Source organism: Euprymna scolopes, chromosome 7 (assembly GCF_053919585.1).
Source record: "Euprymna scolopes isolate OS-2025 chromosome 7, ASM5391958v1, whole genome shotgun sequence".
NCBI classification, from domain to species: domain Eukaryota; kingdom Metazoa; phylum Mollusca; class Cephalopoda; order Sepiida; family Sepiolidae; genus Euprymna; species Euprymna scolopes.
The window spans coordinates 117,317,027-117,335,058 of NC_136488.1; positions in this window are offsets into that span (position 1 = coordinate 117,317,027).

Below are 18,032 nucleotides of genomic sequence, written 5' to 3' on the forward strand. Positions count from 1 at the left end.
TCTTCTTGAATAGAAAATGTTTTTAAGTAAGGCCTGAAAAAAATAAATCGTCAGAATCCACAGGAGCGCTACTAAAAGCAATAAATATGGTTATAAATATGATTATAGCTATATATTGTATATTTATATTGAAATCAGTTTTTTTACTCAACGGCGTTAAATTACATTTATTTGTAAGGAAAGCACGTTAAAACCTTGTGAATGCTTTGAATAGCAACAGTGGCTTTTAATATCGGACTTAAGACAGGGCGGTCATGAAATAGGTTAGAAAACGAACTTTTTGAAACCGGATGTTCGGTTTAAACACCCAAGCAAGCTGATCTGAGTTTTATAATTATATATATATATATATATATATATATATATATATATATATATATATATATATATATATATATATTGTCACGTCCTACTGCTATTTGACTTAGATTATTTTATTAGAAAAATACCTTACCAGTACATGAATGCATTTTATACTTTATTTCCTACTACAGTTTATGACCTAAAAGAAACTATATATTTTCAAGAGACACATGTCGTTTCTTGGCATCCTCCTCCTAATTCAGCCATGCTATACCGATTTCATCATCAGCGGTACACCTACGAAAACTGACGCCTGACAGTCACGTGACCGATAAGTATATACATTATAAAATGTGAGAATTGAGAGACATTTTCTCACCTGACATCAGTTGGGCCATATCAAGAAAAAGAAAAAGAAGAAATGGCGACTAGAAAAGAGGGAATAAACTATCCATTTCAATTGCAACCAAGAAAAAGTTGAATTAGAGTTATAGAACCAATGTCAGAACATACCGAATGGCTTTATGATATTCATCCAATAATTTGGAATAGACGTACCATATTTTAATCTGTTTCACATTGCCTGCGCCTATAAACCCAATATTCTCACTGAAGATGGTCCTGCTATCCGTAACTTATCACGCCTGTGTCTGACACTGATCGAACAGTTTTTAGTTTGTATATTGACTCTTAGTTTATTCCCATACAGAGAGAACTTTTTACATTCCGAACTATTTAATTTGGATTATCTCCCAAATATATTGTAAGTTAAAACCCCATAAGCTAATATTAAACCCTATAAACTGATATTGTACAGTTAGATGTGTATTTTTGCTCGCCAGCTAAGTATATTCTTTAAGCCCCTGTTCTCATATAAGAATTGCTTATATTTTCCTATGTATTTTATGTAAATAAATATTTGTATTTGGATTTCTGACTTGGTTGTCTTCAGTGATTTCGCACTTGTTTATCTGTTGCTTTTCTTTAAGTATAAGTGATTTGAATTTGATACGTCCCTGTATTTTTTATTATGAAAACTAGAACTCTTAAACCTCGAGCCATATTCAGCATTTATCTTTTTTATTATGTTGCTTATATGCTTTCGTATTCTGAACGAAAGTGAAACGTAATATATATATATATATATATATATATATATATATATATATATATATATATATATATATATACTAGCAGGAACACACAGCACTGCCCGGGATTGAATGAGGATCAACGAATGTTTCACACTTTCAATATTTTTATTTTTATCGAAATCGATGAAATTGCCCATTTTTCAATCAAATCGCTCTTTTAGTCCGTGTTGTTGCAAAGAAAAAGGAGTACAGAAAATCTCAGTTCACTGCAGCAGCGTCGCCCATCGGTACTTTCCATAGACTCGTTTTCACGTCTGTCCCATCTGCTCCAGTGGTCTGTTTTTATAAAAGACAGAGTCCTCCAAATTTGCATATTTGCATATGTGCGCGAGAGCACACGAGATTCTGCAAGCCTGCATTGTTATAAAAGGCCGCAGGCGCCATCTTGGACCCTTTTCAGCATCATGTCGCTGCGTCGGCCGTTTAAGAGGTAAGCCTGCGTTCCCACAATTTTCGCCACAGTCGGGACCCACCGTAGTGCATCGGAAGGAAGCTTCCCATGCCTCCCTGCAGTTACTTAGTCCGCAATACATTGTGTGAACTTACTGTTGATTTTATAAAATTATTTTATATAATTGCGTGAATCAATATTTTAACATGAAAAAGTCAAGTATTATGGTTCCATTGTGCTCTAAACAAAAACATTCATTTCGAACGCTCGCCTGTCTTATCAAATGACCTACTGTTTATTTTATACGCCGCGCCTTTTGCTTGTGCAGTGATGAATCTTCTTAAATTCACGTCAAAATCGAATTGCTCTTTCTTTAATTGGATTTTTTCGATTATTGATTTACGATAATTGACGGGGGCATTCCGATACAAAACTATCTAAGAACATTCCCAGACGCATGATTTACATTTGTAAAAATTACCTAAAAGTCGGCGTAGCACTTCAGAGTCCATAAGGAACGAGCTCTCTCTTACGTATACAGACAAAGTGCTTTTTATATATAAGTAGAAATATATAGTTTTCCAGGAAATCTACCCGGTAAACAAATCATCCAGGTATTTTACTATATAAAAAACATTCCTTTCTTTAGAATACTTTAAAGTATAAACAAAAATGGTTGGATTTTCATCGCAGAAGAAAATAATAAATTGTAAATCCGCTGAGTTATTTGCGTATAAATTATTATAAAATAATACAATACAGATTTTGAAATAAATATGTTTTTTGGCTAGAAAATATTTATAAATAAATTCATAATCTTTTTAATTGCTAAATATGTTATTTGCATTTGAAATTAGATTGCTATACGAATCACTCTTATTCTCTTTCTTTCTCTCTTTCTGTCTGCCTCGGATCCGTAAAAGATATAGTAATTATTGTAGAAAATATTAGATAAGAAAGGTCAATACGTAGCAGAGCAAGAATAAAAGTTCAAACAAAATCAACAAAATTAATCAGTTCGCCATATTATAAATTTATTTCATCTTATTTCAACTAACTTGAAATTGATTTAACCGTCAGCCAGGCAACTCATCTATAGAAATCCTATTGCCTATAGAATTAAAATAAAATTATAATGAGATACGACCAACTGAACCATTTGTTTTTTTATTATATATACATATATATATATATATATATGTATATATATATATATATATATATATATATATTATTTTATTTATATATATTATTATTTTATTTCCATCATATTTGTTTGGAACGCGTATTCACTTGTTAACATTAATATCTCTGAAAACGATACACAAGCGAAGAAACGTTGTCACGCCGCCAAATGGAAAACTTTTCACTAAGTGACCCCCCTCCCTCTAAAGTAGCCTACCCAGTCCTCTACTGAATAGATAGCATCTTGGTACCACAAATGCCATTTGACCTTGCGGGGCCAAGAGAAACGACCACCCTGGTTTTTAGTCTCGAGTGTCCAAGAAAAGAAAACCAAAGCTAAGTAAAATCTTTAACTGTTTAGCATGAAATTTAAAGCAAATATTCTTTACATTTCCAGGCATATTGTAACCGATAATTTTCTCCACTTAAATAGACGATTTCGCAGTTTACAAATCCCATCTCACTTAAATAATAAGTCAATGCTATAGTAAAGATAAACTCGGTAAAAAAAAAAAAAGAAATTATGCTAATTTATTTAGAGGATATGAAAACTTTATTTAAGTACGTTACTTAATATAAATCAGCCATCGCAAGGCGATTTTTTTTTTAATGTTAATTTTCTCAATTAAAAAAACGTTAATAAGATATCAGTGATCCCCCTTCCTTGTACATTGCCATTTCCTTTCCGGACACCTATGCTTTTGATCCATCATTTCATCAAAATACGAAGACGATGGGCTCCTATGTCTGACACAACATTCTATCAGTCTGTACAATTGTCTATAAACTGATATCATCAAAAATTAGATAAGCTGTTTTAAATTTCCTCTTTTGACAAAATTACCAATCGAAATGCAGACGGGGATTCTTTTACAATAGAGGATAGAACTGAAGCAGTATACTTAATATGTACAATACGTGCGTACTAAACTAAACCACCTTTGTGAACTATATATAATCGCCTGTACTGAATCCTCATCAGCTCACAACTTTCTGTATCCTCAGACTCTTAATTTCTCAAATCTTATATCACCAAGACATCCTTCTGAATAGATACAAGAATTCTTCTGAGTAGCATAACATCCAGTGATCATATATCTAATCCTCATGAAATTGCTTATATCACTCTGAATATTACCTTAAATTTTCTTTCTATCCCTAAGCTAAGTAGAACACTTCATAATACTCTATTCAACTACTTTTAAAATTAGATACACCCAGTTGCAATATTAGAAGTGCTTCGTCCCTGACCTAGACTACGGACTTGTACAACAAACCATGAAACTATTGTACCTAAAATTCCTCAAAACTGAAAAATACTGCTGGTTGTATACTAAGTACCCCCTATAGATACTTTACCTCCAAGATGACTGCATTGCCTGTTTGCATGACAAACTTTTTTTATTTTTTACTTAAATTCTCTTTCTCCTGATCACTAACAAATCAAACTGCTCTATTTCTCAAGTTGCCACTAAACCTAATCCGTTTCACGTAACTTAGAGGGGTCCTTGCTCTCCGCCCTTGACCCTAACAGACTCGTAAATCGATACCCATTAACAACCAAAATTTCCTAGGCATGCTCCTGATTAAAACTCCTAACCCATAACCAAGCTTCTAAGTAAATACTTACTAGCCATAGTCCTATACATTGACTTAAAGTAATCTATAATGAACAGCAACCATTAATATCTCTTTATTAAGAGATAGTATTGCAATAATCATTACACAAACTAAACCGGTACTCATTGAAATAAAAACTTCCGGATATTAAGAGAAAGGCGAAGTCATTCTCTTTCGTTGTAGTCTAAAGGCAACTTACTCAAATTGTCCAAAATTCCATGCATTCGTATACAATACTACTTATCCATCCATCTATATTTAACTATATTTACAACATATGCAATAACCTATATCTATCAGGTATAACTGTACTCCATATCAAATGTTCTCTTGTATCTATACTGAGCATATCTTATCTTTCAGTCTTACTAAATATTCGGTTTGGGCACCAAATCAGAATTTCTAATAACAAGTAAATCATACCCTAACACTTTATCCTAATCCTAAACCTACTAAACCATATCTAATCATCCATTCCTAAACTTACAAAACTATATCTAACCATACATTAACTCGTCTCTCTCAATCCAATACTGTAGCAAATTTAGCTGCTTCCACTGCACGAATTTATACCTATACCCTCTCCCAGTAACAATGGAAATGGACGCATAGTAATGCCCTTTTTTAACCAGGTTACCTACTAAAACCAGCCCATATATCTATTTACCAAATTACACATGACTCAAAACTTACTGTTTTACCCGTACTATATTGCACTCGCATCTCATGCCCTGCTATCATCTAAAATATAGTTTGAGCACAACTCGTAGTTCAATTCTTAACACCTACTCACACTCTAATATTATACTAGACCCAAGCTCACATGAATAAAAAAAATAAATAAAAATAAAAAAAATAAAAGGAAAAAATAAAAAAATATATATATATACAAAAGAGAAAGCCTCAAACCACATTATCTCCTCCTAACAAGCCTCCTTACAATCATAGTTGCTTACACTGCATGAGCTCTACTCAACCCCTTTATCCAGTAACAATGAAATAACAATGTCCCTAATCCACTTTGAGGAGTGTAACTATTTAGCAGATATAACCTCTACAAACTAACCCAATAACATTAACTAACCACGCGGGGTCGCAGAAATACCTGGATTAGAACCCAGGCGCGGAGCAAACCCTCTCAGTGGTGACGGACCCAGTAGATCTTTCCAGATCATCCGTCTAGGAGAAGGAAAACTCTGAAACTAAACCAAAGAGGAGGGAGGCCTCTTCAGTCTTGGATGACAACCTTCCTAGAGCTGGCGACTCAATCAAATTACCGGTTTGCAAACCTAAAATGCTTAAGGAGTAGATAGGTCCTGCCTATCGCCCGGCTTCTATACTCCTTCTTTGCCTATTAGTCAGGCGCAGAGATACTATCACAGTGATTCGACAGAAACACCCAGTGGTAGATCTTGTTTCTTGTCTAGGGCAATGAACGCCGTTTCCCCACTCCCGACACACCCCACCCCTAAAGCTGGGCGCCTGAGAATGCTTGAGTACAACCTGTGCCTGAGCAATTAGATTGGGTTGACCTTCCTCTGATAGGTTGAGGGTACCGGATTGACAGTTACTGGCTGCTGTTTCCGACTGGTAGTACAGGAGCCCTAACTCTTTGGTAGCGCTTAGAGCGGCTGCTTCATCAACAGATGAATAATATCGGGTTGTTTGCAGTGCCATGGCGCGCATGGAAAGGGACCCTGCACTCATCCCCGGTGGGCTTTCCTGAGGCCACAGTCCTAGTTGATGGAGGGTCAGCTGATTGTCTACTTGTGATGCATGTGTGATATTCTGCATAACCTCCTGTTCGGCTTCCCCTAACCCAACTGAAACTCGAAAAAAAAAACATAATATCAGTACAATCTAAAAATAAGCTTAAACCAGGCTTAGGGTCAAACAAATCCAACTTGCCTCCTCCCTTGAGGCTTGCATTCACAAATATCCGTGGGCTTAGAACTAATTTAGCTGATGTCGAAGCATTTCTCCTAACAAATACCCCGGATATCTTAGCACTAAGTGAGACTAACCTACACTCCTCCATCCCCTCTAACTACTTTAACATGCCTGGATATCTCCCACTCTGCCGTAAGGACTCTGACAGACATATGCACGGACTTGGAGTTTACATTCGTAATACCCTTCCCTTGACTAGAGAAACAAACATAGAAACGGATGATCAAGCCTTTATGTGCTTTAGACTAATCATGCAACACAACATTAGCTACTTTTACTTTCTCTACCGCTCTCCCTCGACCCAAGACTGCATCATAATAAACAAAGTATCTGACAGCATAGACACAGCACTCTCCTTCGACACTAGCGCCCAAGTACATGTATTTGGCGACTTTAATGTCCATCACAAAAACTGGCTTAGATTCTCTACTTACACAGATGCAGCAGGCAGCGCAACTAATAGCTTCTCTGTATCTCACTCCCTATCGCAAATTGTTACTTTTCCAACCCGCTTCCCTGATCAGGAAGAACAACACGCATCACTATTAGATCTGTTTTTGTCCACAGTTCCTGATAATTGTGTAACGAAAGCCGACAGCCCACTTGGGAACGCTGATCATGCGGTGATAATGGTTGAAATCGCCCTAAACTCTAGACCCAAAACTGAAGAGCCAGTGCTCAAAACAACGAGATATTATAAAAAGGCTGACTGGGAAGCTATCAGGGATCTTATCAGAGACGCCCCATGGGGAAATATTTTTTCTCTTCCTGCTGAACAGTGTGCAACCGAGACCACTGAATGGTTCAAAACTGCAATCGAAGCGCATGTTCCCATGCGGAAATTCTATAGCAAGACCCACTCTCCCCAATGGTTTACTTCTACTTGCGCATCTGCCATTGCTCAAAGGCAGCATGCATTCCGCAGGTTTAACCGACATAAGTCCAGTTCAAACAGACAGAAGTACATAGAAGCTAGAAGTAACGTTAAGAAAGAAATAGCGACAGCTAAGAGGGAATTTACGGAAACCACTAAAAAACGCATCGGAGCACAAAAACTAGGAACTCGTGACTTCTGGAAAATCTACAACAGTGTAGTAAATAATGGGCAATCAACAATTCCCCCACTAACTAACAATCACGAGGTTCTTTGCTCAGCAACCGAGAAGGCTAACATGCTTGCCAGTCGATTTGCCTCAAACTCCACACTGGACCCTCTAAACCACCCCCTACCTCAATTTCCTATGCGGACAGACGCCACGCTAGACGATCTGAAAATCACCCCTGCTCAGGTGCATGATATCATAAAAAACCTTGACACTTCCAAAGCATGTGGACCCGACCTCATCCCAGCTGTGCTATTAAAAAAGTGCTCAGCCGAAGTAGCTCCAGTTCTCTCCAAACTCTACAACAAATGCCTTAATGAATCTTGCTTTCCGAGCTGTTGGAAAACTGCTTCTGTAGTACCAGTATTCAAGAATTCTGGCGAAAGAACTGACCCATTAAATTATCGCCCTATTAGCCTCCTCCCACTTTTTGCCAAAATATTTGAGACCTTAATTAACCATGCTCTAGTCCAGCACCTTACAGATGCTAAACTTCTGACCGACCATCAATATGGATTTAGACAAGCCCGTTCCACGGCAGACATCCTCACTGTAATCTCTGAACGCATATACCATTCACTGGACAAAGCGGGAGAGGGCAGAGCGGTAGCTCTAGGTATATCTAAGGCTTTTGACAGGGTATGGCATGAGGGTCTCCTCAGGAAGATTAGATCTTACGGTATCACTGGTAGAATACTTAACATAATTAAATCCTTCTTAGATAAGAGAAAAATCCAGGTTGTCCTCGACGGTCGTACATCTAAACAATATGATATAAATGCGGGAGTGCCCCAGGGATCTATCCTTGGACCTCTGCTGTTCCTGATATTCATAAATGACCTCCCCGACAAAATTGCCTCTGAGATGGGTATATATGCTGATGACACCACACTCTATAGCAGGCACGACAGGAAAACAAATGAACATATATCTAAAGTAATGGCAGAAGCACTAGAGGATGACCTCCAATCAGTAGTGGAATGGGGACAAAAATGGATGGTAACGTTCAATGCCACCAAGACAAAACTGGTTTCATTCAATAATTACAAGAAACCTTCTCTACCACCTATGGCCAACGACTCTTTATCTGAGAGTACGTCTCTCAAGCTCCTTGGCCTAACGTTCACAGGAAACATGAGTTGGAACAATTACATCGAGGGCATTGCCAGGGCCGCTGCAAGGAAGGTGGGCTCTCTCTACCGTGCTAGAAAACTTCTAACACCCGAAAGTATCCTGTACCTCTATAAGGCCACTATTCGCCCATGTATGGAGTATTGCTGTCATGTTTAGTCCGGTGCATCGGCTACTAGTCTCTCGCTCCTTGACAGGGTTCAAAAGAGAGTCGCAAATCTGATAGGCCCTAAACTGGCATCTAAACTTCAGCCTCTGTCCCATCGTCGAAACGTTGCATCCCTCTGTCTGTTCTACAAGTATTATAATGGTGAATGCTCTGAAGAACTGCAAGCACTTGTGCCCCCACGACGTGAACACCCTCGACAGACTCGACAAGCTGCAAAATCCCACCCCCACACTGTAGAGATCCCTAGATGTAAAATATCTTTCTACTCCAGTAGTTTCTTCCCCAGAACAGCTAGACTTTGGAATTCCATTCCAGGTCACTGCTTCCCCAACTGTACTGACATGCAGAAGTTCAAGTGCAACGTGAACCAACATCTCGCTGCCCTAATCCCTACATAGTACCCCAGTAGATGTTTCCCCTGATAGTAGCCCCCTACACCAAAGTGGCAATGTGCCTTGTTTGGGGTGAAAATGTAAAAAAAAAAAAAAAAAAAATATATATATATATATATATCTCGCTAGAGTCAGCCACTCTGATGAGTCGTAGATGATGAAATACGTGTCAGTGGATAATTATATTTAAAAAATAAGTTTATGAAGAGTCGCACCAAATAGGACCTGAACCTTTAACTTTGATTTTGAAAAATGGTGTGCACCATCCCTAGGTCGGAGACCGTCATCATGTCATGTTTGGTCATGATCGATGAAGTGGTGTTGGCTGTAAGAGAATATATATACATAAGCTGTGACTTTGATCTTTGACTTTTACCTTAGAAAATGGTGTGCATCATCCCTAAGTGGGAGATCATCATACTAAGTGGGAGATCATGCTAAGTGGGAGAGCATCATCCCTAAGTGGGAGATCATGCTACTAAGTGCTTAGAGGGGGGGAATAAACAAAGAAATCGGAAATATCCTACAATAGTCAAAATTTTGGAGTTGATTGTGAAACATTGGCGTTGTGTTTTCCTTTATTTGTTCATATTTCTATTTTGTGAACCGCGTGTGTTCTCATCGACAGTCGCCAACGGGAAAAGGACGATCCGGCAATAAGAAGAACAGTCGAACGAAAAATCTTGATTGTACACGACATTGGGAGTCGGCGATCTGACGAGGAGCCACACACGTGGAGTTACACAGGTTTAGTGTGGGCTGTTGGAGAATTGTACACACAGACACAGACACGAACTCTACTACTTTATATATATATATATATATATATATATATATATATATATATATATATATATATATATATATACACACTGCTGATAAAAAATTTAAGACCAATTAAAAATCTTTAAAAAAAATTTAAGGATAGATTTTAAACTCTTCCGACTTATGGTTACTAATATTGCAATCTGAAAGGTTATGGAAACAAAAAGCTACATCCCAAAGATTTATTTAAAAATTTACATTTTTATTAAATTAGGCTTTTTACACATGACCAAAATTATAAGACCAGAGACAAAAATTCTATTAAAATTTACAAAAGGTGTATGAAATGTATATGAAAACATTTAATAATCAAACTTAATAATGAGTTCTACCTCCACTGCTTTTGATGACTTCAAAAATTATTTGAGGCATGCTAGAAATAAGGATTTCCATTAAGGTGTGGGTGATCCTGCTACAGTTTCTGAAGACGGCTTCACGAATTCATTTTTTTGTTGAATATTGTTTGCCATTTCGATAAACCTCTCTTGTCATCCATCCCTAAACATTTTCAATTGGGTTCAAGTCCGGTGAGCATGCAGGATGTCCCAAGAGCTGGACTCCATTTTTTTGTAGAAAGCTCAAGGTCCGTCTTGTGTGGATTGCAGCATTATCCTGTTGGAATAACCATCCATTCCCACACAAACGATGACCCTCCATCATCAAAGATGCTTTTTGTAGCATGCTAACATAACCAGCTGCTATCACCACGACCCTGCACCACCTGAAGCTCCATCGTCTCTCTGTAAGAAAAGACACCCCATACCATTACGGACCTTCCACCACTACGACGTGAGGAAAAAATTCAAGGGGCATGTTTTTGTCATGCCAATATCGCTGGAAGCCACCAGGATAATCTAAATTGAATGTTTTCTCATCAGAAAACAGGACTTTCTTTCACTTCTCAACGTCCATGGTTTGGTATTCACGACCAAATCTTAAGCGGTCCACTTTGTGACATGGGAGCAATCGAGGAATTTGTTTACGCTTTTTATTTACCATGCCTTTTTGTTGTAAGTGTCGTCTTATGGTTATTGGACTGCAATCAACATCTATAACCGCTTTAATTTGACTAGAAGAAAGTCCTCTGTCATTCATAACAATACGTCTGATTCTCCTACTTAATGCGGGAGAAATTTTGGGGGGTCTTCCAAAGGATTTTGCTTTTCCATAATTCTTAGTGTTCTTTAGAAAGTTGCAAAGAACAATTTTACTGCGATTTACCCTAGCTGCTATCGCTCGCTGTAACAAACCTTACTTATATAATCTTAGAATTTGAGAGCGCTCAATTTCGGTTAGTTTCCTTGCTTTAGGCATATTATTACCTTCACACAGTGATTGCTAATCTCTAACTGAACCAAAAACATTAGAATTACCATAAATCTAACAATTTATACCCTTGGACATATAATTTTGATCATGTGTAAAAAGTCTAATTTAATAAAAATGCAAATTTTTAAATAAAATTTTTGAAATATACCTTTTTGTTTCCATAACCTTTTAGATTGTAGTAATAGTAACATTAAGTCGGAAGAGTTTAAAATCTATCCTTAAAAATGGTCTCTTTTTAAAGAATTTTAAGTGATCTTAAATTTTTTGATTAGCAGTGTATATATATATATATATATATAATTATTTTTTTAATATAATAATTAAATACCTACAGACACTAGTGTTTCATCCTTTCGGGATTCTTCAGTGCAGGGTGTCACGATTACTACCAGTCGAACGATTCGAACCCCGCGACACGAGACATCTCTGGCTCGATTAGCGGAGGCCGTATCCATTCGGCTACTATTAACCGTGTGAAATAGCGTTGAATTTTAAACATTTTAATTTAAATGTTCATTACGTCAGGCAGACAGTGATCAAATCGTTATACGATGATCTACGCATAAGAGCTAAATTGACCGACTTTTTAATTCAACTGAAAGTGCTCAACGATAAGAAACGAATTTCTTAAAGGGGCTGTCATAATTATTTTTTTAATATAATAATTAAATACCTACAGACACTAGTGTTTCATCCTTTCGGGATTCTTCAGTGCAGGGTGTCACGATTACTACCAGTCGAACGATTCGAACCCCGCGACACGAGACATCTCTGGCTCGATTAGCGGAGGCCGTATCCATTCGGCTACTATTAACCGTGTGAAATAGCGTTGAATTTTAAACATTTTAATTTAAATGTTCATTACGTCAGGCAGATATATATTGATATATAAGTGTTGGTACGATTGATCAAAATCGGTGTCAGGAATCGGAAAAATCGAAAATTTTGGGTGTCGGAATCCGAGAAAATTGTGTCTATTTTCCAATACTCAAAACAATTCCTTTAATTATATTTTTTATTTGATTTTGTATAAAACAGAATCTTCCACTGTTGGTAATAATAATAAAATAATAAATATTTATTGATTTTAAACTACCAATAAAACAAAAATCGATCGATCATCTATAGATCTAAACACAAATGTGTTTTTATGTTTGAAAAATATATGTTTAACATGTATTTTTACATGTATTTTTTACAGTAATCGGGAAAAATAACAATTTTATAGTTAAATATTTATTTATAAAGACTCGGAATCAGAATCGGTAATTGTCTCGAAAAAATAGAAAAAGTTAATAAATAGGTAAAAATTGCAATTTGAAATAGAAAATTAGGACCATTAGCGAAGTGCAGGGATAGTTTCAAATAGGGCACCCCGCTAAAAAATTGAAATATTTTCAATAGGTATTTACACTGGTAGGGGTAATTCGCTTTATTATTTCATTTTTAAAGCATTTTTCCAAAGATATGACTTTTTTCTCACGTATCGCTTGACATTATCTGTTTTCGAATCGAGTTTATTGTAAATCGAACCCAACATTGCTATTATAAAAAAGTTCTTTTTTGTCAATGTAAATTTGTAAATTAATTTTGCTAATTTTCTGTTTAATATGCTTTTTTTAAAAGTTAAATTAAAAGCAGTGGCTGCCAGCGATTTAATCACTGAATTAAGTTTTCATTTTCAAGACTTAAAAAAATAAATTGAATGTAGGTAAATATGGCAGCGGTGAAATTTTATTCAAACATTTTCAGATTATTATACATAAATATTTATTACAAAGTGAATGGAAGCTTAGCCCGCACTTCCCGAACGATCCTAATTTTCCGTTGTCAAATCCAATTTTTACCTATTGGTTCAATTTTGCCATTTTTCCGAATGCCATTTTTACCGGTGTCATTTTTACCGAACACTATATATATATATATATATATATATATATATATATATATATATATATATATATATATATGTATGTATGTGTGTGTGTGTGTGTGTGTGTGTGTGTGTGTGTGTGTGTGTGTGTAACAGTGTTCATTAAATTTACTCGTCAGAAATATCTGCTGCTTCTGAATTAATCCCATTTAGGATTATTCAATTATTGACATTTTAAAAGCTTGCTTTTCATAAGATGACGAGCAGATGGCTTTTAATAATCGCTGCTGCTGCACGTTGTCAATAAATGCCAGTCTGGCTGTAAAGTCTCGATATCACTTTTTAGTCGAGTGTACAAGGAAATAACTACAAATTAAAAAGAAACGCTAGAAACGTGGAATCCAAAGAATGGAACTATATTTTTATATTCTGGAACTTTTGACACCACTGTGTTAGGTTGCAAAAGTAGATTATCTTTTTATTCATCCCGAACAAAACATATTGCCACTATGATTATTGGCAAGATTTATAGAGCCATAGCCTAAGCAAAGAGTTATGCAGCAATTAAATTTCTACATTAGGACATAGTTGTAGAAATAAGGAACAGGAAAAGAGTTCCCAAGGCAAGCGTTCTAAAAAAAGAAGTTATTAGAGTAGAAAGCCTTCCGGTATTTGGGGATTCTATAATGAAGAGATGGGGGTTTTCTGCCAGTTGAGTTGGTCCAGAATATTTACGTGGATACAAGTGCAGAAAGTCCGCCAAAGCACATTCTGTAGAAGTACTTGCACAACAATCACGGTGATACAACATTGGACGATAGGACAGGAGCTGGAGCCTGGTTGACAGCGCGGAATAAATTAGGTTAAATACGCTTCAAGAGAAAGAGAGACTAATAGTTGGTGCACCCACCCAAATATGACAACAATGCTCCATGCATGGGCGAATGGTGGTTTTGTAGTGATATATGATACTTGTAGGTGTGAACACTTATCATCAAAAATATAATCCTCTCTTCAAATTAAAAAAAAAAAAATACGGAAAAAATACCTCACGAGTATTCACACCCGCTATTTATCTAAATACATCACTAAACAATTAATATCAAATTGTAGATTTACGCCAGTCATTTAATTTGATTTGTAGATTTACGCCAGTCACTTTAATTTGTACGTGCAAAATGAATGCCGATGCTCAAGATATATATACATTTTGACTCCTCCCTTTACTTACAAATTCACCCAAAATTAGGAAATTAATAATGATCAAGGAATGTAATGAACCTATTATTTTTAGTTTAATCTTAGTGGAAATGTATCACTTAGTTTAAACAATAAATACCTTTATTAAAGTTATGGTTTTCAGTAGTAAAAAAAATGCATAAATTTATTCTTGCTTTTTTTTAATGAAAATAAAGCATCGTAACAATTAAAATTGTAATTGTAACAATTAAAAAAGTATAAAGTTTTTACAGAAACATTAGGAAAAAGCTCCTAAAGTCCAATTTAATGAATTTGATACAACTTGAAGAACAATTAATTTCTCGAACTACTGATATTATCATTGAATTAAGCATTGTTTATTTAATATTTTCACACTAAAAATTAAAATAGCAAAAGATATTTCTACTTTGTTTAGAATACAGGTTTCGCATAATTTATATATGTAAGATTCTAATATTTTCCTTGCTTGTATGAATGTGAAACTTTTTCGGCGTAACATAATTATTATGTGATTATGAAAAATAATTTTTAAACATTTAATAACAGGAACATAGAAAAATAATTAAATTAAACAATGGTAAAAATTATACGAACGTTCACTGTAAGAATGTACAGAAGAAAAAGAAAACAATGATCCCTACTTCCCTTTAACTATCTAACGTCATTTTTAGAAAGCCTTTCGACTTTCTGACATTTTGGGCTTCCGTATAATCAATATTTACACGACTTCTATTTTGTTGTGATTCTGCAAAGGCAGAATCTCTCGCTTTTGGGGGCTAATTAAGCCATTTTTCTACAAACAAGGTATTTTTTAGTTAATTCAATATCTTAGGGATTTATTTTACTAATTATCTTTGAAATAGACACAAAAAACTAATATTTATCTTTCAAATGATTTTTTAATGAATTTATTTAACTTCAAAATTTAATTGAATTTGTTGGTTCGCCATGTCGATGTGAAAACATTTTTCATTATAACTTTCTTTTTTGTTTCACGTATACATTTTTTCCTTTTGGAAAATACCTTTACTCTTTAACATTTCAAATACAAATAAGAAAAAAATATGATAAACCGGATTTCAAAACTATGTCTCCCTATTTTTTTTCTCGACATTTTTGTCCGTACCTTTAAATGATAATTACACTTTCTAATGACCTTTAATTTTAGAGCGGATGGTTTGCTTCTGAATTTGTTTTAGGTAGCAGATTAAGTATGAGATAGCTATCTGAATCGCTGTTTGCTTTCTCGCCCTCTGAAATGATTTCATCGAGAGACTATAAAAATACACGTGCTTTACTAGCCCTTGACGAACCCCACCCCCCCAAAAAAAAACCCTCGGCATGAATCCGATTTACGTCTCTTCAAATATTTTCTTAATTTTTAAATATATAAGTACAAATAAATGAACATTGGTTTTTATTATAGAACTAGCTTGAGTGTCCGGCGTTGCCCGGGTGTTTGGAGCTGTGTGTTGAGAAAAAAAAAGTGGTAGTAGGCAGGCAGGCTCGTACCTGTATTGCGGAAGAGGAAAAGAACTTGAAAAATAAAACAAAAAAAACGTGACGTCTTTTCCATTGCGTCCATCCCCAAGTGCAAAGGCTAGGCATTCGAAAATATTGGCGAAAAATCTACCCCTCCTTGTAGAAAAGTGCACAGTTAAGGGTGAAGGAATTAATGTTTTTATCCAATTTTTCGATATTTGTTGTCCGAAGGATGAAGCTTCAAAGGGATACCGATCTTGTGAAAATCTGTAGCCTCTTCAGAAAGTGTTAGGCAGACATACATACATACATACATACATGCATTTAAACAGACAGGTGAGATTTATATTATAGACTAGCGGGGCTACCCGGCGTTTCCCGGGGCCGTATAAACAATGAGAAAATTGAATTTGGTTTTGTAATATATTTGTTATTCTTATGAGAGAGGAATTTTGTATCTTTATGTATCATTTGTTATTTCGAATAAAAGAATATTTTACCTACGGGTATTACACATATGAAATAATTGTATCTTACCTAGAGTATGTCATTTATAGCATGTATATGAAAGGACGGGTAATATACAACACATTTATCTCATCAAATCCCAAGCGATGCCAGGTATTTTACTAATATATATTTTCGCCTATTTCATTCAATCCCGGGAAACGCTGGGTGTTTTGCTAGTATATATCTCAATCAATCTCGTTAAATCCTGGGTGACGCAAGGTATTCTGTATATATATTTCAATCAATATAATTCAATCCCAGGCAACGCCAAGTATTCTGCTAGTATATATTTGCATCTATCTCATTACATCCCAGGCGACAGCGTATTCTGCTTGCATATATTTGCATGTATCTCATTGAATCTAGGGTGACTCCGGATAATCTGTAAGTATATATGTGGACGTATCTCGTTAAATCCCATAATTCTTGGATTGTTACAAATTTCGACAATTTAACCCACATCATCGCTCACCTGTCTAAAATAGTAACTTTGAGACATTGTCTTTTTTCATTACAAACATATCCAAATAACTCACATTTCATCATTTTTTATAATTTTTGGATATATTACTAATTTCAACAACCATTTCACATGATTTAACTTACATTATCGCCGCCACTCTTACTAAAATAAAAACTTTGTTACATAGGCTATGGTATGTTACTAATTTCGACTATCACTTTTCATGAGTAAATCCACATTATCGCCCCCTTCTATCACTAAAATAATAACCTTTAGACATTGTATGGCTGGTTATTTCATTACAAACCCACCAAAGAAGTAACTCACATTATATCATTTTTCATAATTCTTGGATATGTTATTAATTTCGACAATTCTTTTTAATGAAGTAACCAAAATAATAGCGATCTCTTACTAAAATAATAACTTCAATACATTGTCTGTTCTGTCTACTTCATTACGAATACACCAATAAAATAACTCACATTTCATCATTTTTCATAATTTTTGGATATGTTGCTAATTTCAAACGTCATTTTTTCTGAGTTCAATCACATAATACCTCTCCTCTTACTAAAATAATACCTTTGAAACATTTCTGGGCTGTTTATTTTATTAGAAACACATCAATAACATACCTCACATTTCATCATTTTTTATAATTCTTGGATATGTTATGAATTTCGACAATCAAATTTAATGAGTGCGCACATCTAATCGCCCAATTCTTACTAAAATCATAAATTTGCTACATTGACTGGGCTGTTTATTTCATTATAAACACACCAATCAAATAACTAAAACTTCATATTTCATAATTCTTGGATATGTTACTAATTTCGACAATAACTTTTCATCAGTTAATCCACATTATCGCCACCTCCTATCACTAAAATAATAACTTTCAGACATTGTATGTCTGTTTTTTTTT